Source organism: Culex quinquefasciatus, chromosome 1 (assembly GCF_015732765.1).
Source record: "Culex quinquefasciatus strain JHB chromosome 1, VPISU_Cqui_1.0_pri_paternal, whole genome shotgun sequence".
Taxonomy (NCBI): Eukaryota; Metazoa; Arthropoda; class Insecta; order Diptera; family Culicidae; genus Culex; species Culex quinquefasciatus.
Genome location: NC_051861.1, coordinates 13,429,740 through 13,437,437, shown reverse-complemented (window position 1 = coordinate 13,437,437; position 7,698 = coordinate 13,429,740).

The window sequence follows — 7,698 nt, the reverse complement described above, 5'->3', positions numbered from 1 at the left end:
GAGTCCAAACAAGGTGCACATTAATGACCTTCCGCAGAACGGGAGAACGCCAAGCCCATCGCCCACGTGGAGGTCCGGCGGACACGTGTGCAAATTGGCCGGTATAAAATACATACAAAACGCACGCCGCGCAGTTTACGCCTCGCGAGCACACGTAATTCGAATTTAATTCTAGCTTGTATATTTTACTAATCTGCTTTCGGCGTCAATAAACACACTCTCAATGGGTTAAAACTACGCCACGTTTGAACCCCGCGACTGCAAATGATCGGCGAAATGATTTTCGGATGGCATCACGGTTTTGTTGTTTTTCCGCCGTTGAGTGTCAGTGAGGTGAGAGTTTTACTTGTTTTTAATCACGCTCAATTTAGTCCTTTGTACGGCATTGCCCTTGGGAAGGCACTCCAGAGGATTTAAGTGAAGTGATGAGGGTTGAAAAGAGTTTTGAAAACTTCCCCATGATGAAAAAAATAGCAAAAAATCGCAGTCCATAACATCGCAGCTCGGAAGGCATCGTAAGTAGGATTGAAATAAAAAAAATACACAAAATCATAAAACAAATTTTCCCCCAACTCTGTCAAATAAATTTAATTGCATTGTGAAAACAGGTAGTTGACCAGTTGCAGTTGATTTCGCCATTTCGGTGGTTTTTGGGCACAAATATGAGCCCAGATGATCAAAGTGCAATTAAGCTTGTATTTAGGCCCAGGAAGTCCATCGAATTTGTGCTGCTAAACTATTGTCAACACAACTGCACTGAGGGGGGTATAGTTTGGAATTATTTGGCAATTTGGCTGTTAATAAATAGAGCGATTATTTGATTGAGTATTTAAATAAGATAATGCTTACGGCGCTCAACCAGCATGGCGCGATAGGTGATACTATTTGAAATTGTTTTTTTTTTTTTTTTTGTTCAGATTGAGTTTTCAATCATTTCTACATTCGATGCTTGATTCTCGCAGAGGATTCACATCCAACTAGCAAAACTCAATTCGGCAACCAGCAAATTGAATCATACATCATACGAGAGAATTTTCTCAACGCACAAAGCCACTGAGAATACAATTTTCCCATTTTCGTTTTACTATTCACGGCTTGTCTTTTGCACACAAACATTCACCAAAATTTGTGTGTTATGTGAAAAACTCAGGACTTCTGCGAAACTCCCCCCCTTCTAGACAACAATTCCAAATAATGAAAATTCAGTTTGCGTTTCCGGGTTTGATCGCATTTCGCTGAGAGGAAAATTTATATGCATTTCCTCTAAACTCTTTATCGACGCGCAAAATTCATCCTTGAAAGTGAAATATTACGAGGAAAAATGCGGAAGCGGGAATGATGGAATAGTGCGAGAGAAAAAAAATGTTAAACAAATGCTACAGAAATTAAATTTGCATAAACAATAGAACACTCTGGGTGAAACGTGACGTGAAAGTATGATAGGCAAAATAACGCTGAAAGGAAAGGGAAAGTTTGATTTTTTTTTGTTTTGAGATTGGTGCGTTTTGTTTTGAAATGGAACACTGATTTAAATTCAATTGGGTACTAAAGCCCTATGTAATTTTTCATGTACAACGGTAAAAAACACTATCAAAAACCTTGTCTGATCACTTTTTTCATTTTGAATGCAACAAAAAAATAGTGACAAGACAACATTTTTTCAATGGATCAACTATGGTCCCCTTGGAACGAGCTGTCAAGTAGGAACTTTGTTGTCAAGAAGGACCGCGAGGTTAGTTTTTCAAAATTGATTTAAAATTTATTTTAAACTTTTTGTGGTCGTACAAAAGGTCATTGTACTAAAAAAAATAAACTTTATCGCTGTAAACAATAATATCAGTAATCCAAGCTTCATTTTGGGACCCAATTGGGACCTAAAATGAAGCTTAGATTGCTGATATTATTGTTTACAGCGATAAAGCTTATTTTTCTGAGTACAATGACCCTTTGTTCAACCACAAAGAGTTTAAAATGGATTTTTAAATCAATTTTGAAAAATTATCCTCGCGATCCTTCTTGACAGAAAAGCTCCTACTTGACAGCTCGTTCCAAGGGGACCATAGTTGATCCATCGAAAAAATGTTGTCTTGTCAAAAAAATTTGTTGCGTTAAAATGAAAAAAAGTGTTCAGAAATGGTTTTTAATCGTGTTTTTTACCGTTTTACATAAAAATTGACATAGGGCTTTAGTACCCAATTAAGCTCTGTAAATGTAAGCTTTGCCTATGTTTGTGCAATTTGTTTGTACTATTATTGCAATATTGTTAAATTTATAAATATAAAAAAACAAGTTCAGCAAGCAAACTAAAACTTTTTTCTCTTACGCCAAATGTGCGCGGTCCCCAAACTCGAATTTGCAACAAACCAATCCCCATCGCGTCCATTGCAAAACAATATTCCTAATTAGGGGCCTCCTCCATAAAGCCAAAAACCCGAAATTTGTCGACATAACCGCGGTTCATTATCATCTCGACGCCAACTCCCAGGGCATTAATTTGTCCCCGCATTCCGCAACCCCGTCCGCGGTTCTGTAAAACTTCCGGCTCAATCACCAATAAACCGGGAAGTCCCTTCCCTTTTCAGCAAGTGCACCGAGGGCATCATTACTATTATCATCAACTTTGTGCAGGAACCGTATATAAAGGTAATTTCAGCTACCTGTTATACCAAATTTTACAAGAAAAACTAATTTTACGCCCAAAATTATACTTTGTGATGTTCTCTTACAAATGTCAAAACTTTTAAACGCCTTAAGTTATACTATTTTTTTGTTCAAATTCACTCCCTTTCTCGATACTCCTTATTTTTGTCCCCATCGGGGAATCATTTTCCCAACGAAGAACACTTCTCCCCTCAAGTAGTGCCGGGCAGAAGCGCAAGCGGGCAGTGGTCGAACTTAATAAGACTGTAATTACGGTGGTGAAATCCCTCCGGACGGATGGTGGACAGAATTAACTGGCAGCACTGGTGCCCCCGAGTGGACCCTTAAAGTGTGAAATTTTACCCCTTGTGGTGGAAGTGTGAATTCGTTAAAGCTAGATTGAAGATGATATTTAGAATTCCGTCGAAATAGAATTTAAGCTCAAAATCAAACTTTCAGAAAAGATGAATTAGAAATTAAATAAACCAATAAAAATACACATCATTCTTCACACAACCCCCCAAGGCAATAATATTCAATTACATGGAACATGGTCATAAAACTCTTTCTTGCAAACCGAGTACGTCAACCACCATGAGGGTAGTGCAGTTTGCAGACAACTGTCCCCCGATGGGTTACCACTGCAGACTCGATTCCGGAAGACACCACACTGACCTGACCAATTGTAGACCGCCAACAATGAACAACTTTCACACACACACACACACACACACAATCCGAAATCTGAATAACTGTGTGTATCTTTCCCTCTAGCAATTTCATAAACTTTACACACTGACCACGCTGCACTGGATCGTTATGTCTGGGTCGTTACAAAATTGTCCCACCAAAATCTGGGACATCCAGCACCCGGTCTGACCACTGTTCATGTAGAATGGAATCCTAGCTTACGCCACATGAACTGCTCAAAAATTTGTTCATGACACAGAATTAGAGCATGGAAGTGAAACGCTCGTTAGTGAAATTTTTGGTTTAATTAAAATTATTCATTGGCTGGTCCCAAAAAGTTTGAGAAGTTGTTGTCTAGCTGTTGAAATATGGCCCAAAATGTGACCACTGCAGTGATGCCAAAATGATGTGGCCGCTTAATGGTTTTTTGATTGAAAAGTAATTTTTCTACAAATCAAAAACATAATTTTCATATAAATGTTAACATTCAATACATAACGTAAAACAAAACATACATACGTAAAACAAATCATAGTAATATTACACCTGGGAACGGGTACATCATTTATGTCAAAAAATGTGTCATTCTCCTTAAAAAAAAGTTATTTTACCATTTTTCCATTGTAATATCAGTTTTTACACAATTTGTTTAACTGTGTCGAGTGAGCTGTAACATCCAAGATTACGTCATTTTAAAATGTTTTCTCGAAAATATAATACAAAGCACACATTATAAAAGGTTTGGTTCAAGCCGTTTTAATTTTTTTTTAATTATTAAAAATTAATTGAAACCATTATTTAAATGTAAAATAAGTTTATGAAACCTTATTAGTTTTTTAGCAAAAAAATGTTCACTAGTCATAAAACCGTTAACGAAAATTCCTTGAGAAAAATACCAATATTTTGGAAGTCAAACAAAGGCAGATATTTAAAAAAGGTGGGGGTGGTTATGTCACAGACAAGACCAATATGACATTTATAACACTGATCTACAAAAATTGTCAAAAATTACGGCGCACACAGCAAATTTTGGGTTGCCATTTCGACGTCGTCGTGCTATCTTGTCGCACCCGTCATTTTGACGTTCCGAGAAAAACGCGTTTTAACGTTTGACCTTTAATATTGAGCAGTTCTCTAGGATTTCGGTCATTCGATTTTTTTTTGTATTTTTTAATCCGACTGAAACTTTTTTGGTGCCTTCGGTATGCCCAAAGAAGCCATTTTGCATCATTAGTTTGTCCATATAATTTTCCATACAAATTCGGCAGCTGTCCATACAAAAATGATGTATGAAAATTCAAAAATCTGTATCTTTTGAAGGAATTTTTGATCGATTTGGTGTCTTCGGCAAAGTTGTAGGTATGGATACGGACTACACTGGAAAAAATAATACACGGTAAAAAAATTTGGTGATTTTTATTTAACTTTATCACTAAAACTTGATTTACAAAAAACACTATTTTTAATTTTTTTATTTTTGATATGTTTTAGAAGGCATAAAATGCCAACTTTTCAGAAATTTCAGGTTGTGCAAAATCACTGACCGAGTTATGAATTTTTAATCAATACTGATTTTTCAAAAATCGAAATTTTGGTCGTAAAATTTTCAACTTCATTTTTCGATGTAAAATCAAATTTGCAAACAAAAAGTACTTTACTGAAATTTTGATAAAGTGCACCGTTTTCAAGTTATAGCCATATTTAAGTGACTTTTTTGAAAATAGTCGCAGTTTTTCATTTTTTTAAATTAGTGCACACGTTTGCCCAGTTTTGAAAAAAATATTTTTGAAAAGCTGAGAAAATTCTCTATATTTTGCTTATTTGGACTTTGTTGATACGACCTTTAGTTGCTGAGATATTGCAATGCAAAGGTTTTCTAAGTTTCACCCAAACAACCCACCATTTTCTATCGTCAATATCTCAGCAACTAATGGTCCGATTTTCAATGTTAATATATGAAACATTTGTGAAATTTTCCGATCTCTTCGAAACAAATATTTTTGGAATTTTCAAATCAAGACTAACATTTCACAAAGGCCAAACATTCAATATTACGCCCTTTTAAAATGTTTGTCTTGATTTGAAAATTCCAAAATATATTTTTTCGAAAAGATCGGAAAATTTCACAATTGTTTCATATATTAACATTGAAAATCGGACCATTAGTTGCTGAGATATTGACGATAGAAAATGGTGGTGGGTGAAACTTAGAAAACATCAATTTTCCTGTTTTTAAACCTTTGCATTGCAATATCTCAGCAACTAAAGGTCGTATCAACATAGTCCGAATAAGCAAAATATAGAGAATTTTCTCAGCTTTTCAAAATTTTTTCAAAACTGGGCAAACATGTGCACTAATTTAAAAATGAAAAACTGCGACTATTTTCAAAAAGTCACTTAAATATGGCTATGGCTTGAAAACGGTGCACTTTATCAAAATTTTAGTAAAGTACTTTTGATTGCAAATTTGATTTTACATCGAAAATGAAATTGAAAAATTTTACGACAAAATTTCGATTTTTTGAAAAATCAGTATTGATTAAAAATTCATAACTCGGTCAGTGATTTTGCACAACCTGAAATTTCTGAAAAGTTGGCATTTTATGTCTTCTAAAACATATCAAAAAAAAAATTAAAAATAGTGTTTTTTTGTAAATCAAGTTTTAGTGATAAAAGTTAAATAAAAAATCACCAAATTTTTTTACCGTATTATTTTTCCAGTGTAGTCCGTATATACCTACAACTTTGCCGAAGACACCAAATCGATCAAAATTCCTTCAAAAGATACAGATTTTGAATTTTCATACATCATTTTGTATGGACATTTGTATGGAAAATTATATGGACAAACTAATGATGCAAAATGGCTTCTTTGGGCATACCGAAGGCACCAAAAAAGTTTCAGCCGGATTAAAAAATACAAAAATTAAAATTGAAGAAAAAAGACCGATTTCGTAGAGAATTGCTCTATTCAAAAACGAGAGCACGCAATGTAAACAATAACAAACACATTTTGTTTGGCTCACCATTCTGTGCATTGTCCCAAAGTTTGGTTGAAGTTGGTTGCTGGAGTCCCGAGTTATAATTACAAATGTTTACGGTAGTCTAGCTTGTACGTGCGACAAACGCATCCTGACTTTCCTGGCCTGAAATCCCTTTGGCCTTTTGTCGCACTTACATCAATTTTCATGGAGTGACAAGATAGCACGACAAGATTGAAACTACTTTCATATGTAAAGTGACAAAAATGCGGAGTTTTTCGGTTTTTGTTGAATATCTCAGGATTGAAATCGAATTTTGGGGATCTGTGAAGGTCAAAAGGTGAGGCATTGTGAGCTGCACAAAATGACGTTCTTAACTCAATTTGGCCCAAAATGCACGTACGACAAGTTAGCACGATGACGACGATTTCAGTAAAATAAATAACTGAATGCGATTCAGTAATCATTACATTTGCTGAAATTTGGTAATAAACAAAAACATTACTGAAAAATCAGTAACTGGATATCTGTCAAACTGAAACGTCACTTCTGACTTATTGTTTGGATGATGCCGAGTGAAAATCCTCTTTCAAATGTGTTGTTTTTCAAATTTTGTATTGTGATCTTTAGAAACAAAGGTAAGAAAATTTTTAATAACAAATGCCTCGTTGCTAACCACCTGTTTTTTAGGTTTGGACGATTGATGAAATAAATGAATTAATAACAGTATTTTCATTAAAGCAAAATCAAATTTTAATAACTGAAATACCAGCAATGATTGCTGAATATTTAGCAAATGATCTGTCAAACTGCCACAAGAAAATTACTGAATTTTCAGCAAAATAATTTGACGTTTCTTTTGCTGAAATTTCAGTTGTTTTGACAACCGTTTTACTAAAATTTCAGTTGAGAATTCAGTAAAATCTAAATTACTGCATCGTTTACTGAAATTTCACTAGATGAAAATTCAGTAAAACTTTACTGAATTTCAGCAAAAAAAATTGGTATGCAGGTTCAACTCGAGAGGAAGTATGTAGGTTGGTTCGTTACTCTTGCACAGGGCTTGCGAAATTTCGACTTTGTTTGTGATAGCTGACAGAGCACTCCAATCGTCTTCACCACGACAACCTGATTTTTATATTATGCTTTCGTTCGTTTCACATACAAAGGAATGAGTGCTACGCAAAGTCACTCACACAATCATTGACTTCCCTCCAGGAGAAAAATCGACTAGAGAGCGGTCGTTTGACATTCTACCGAGATTCCGATCATCTCTCCAATGATAGCAATCATATGATTTCTGTCACCACGCAGCATACACTAGGAAGAGAGAGACAAAAACGAGAGAAAGAGAAAGAGCACGTTGTCGCGTTCGGGCGGCTGCTTG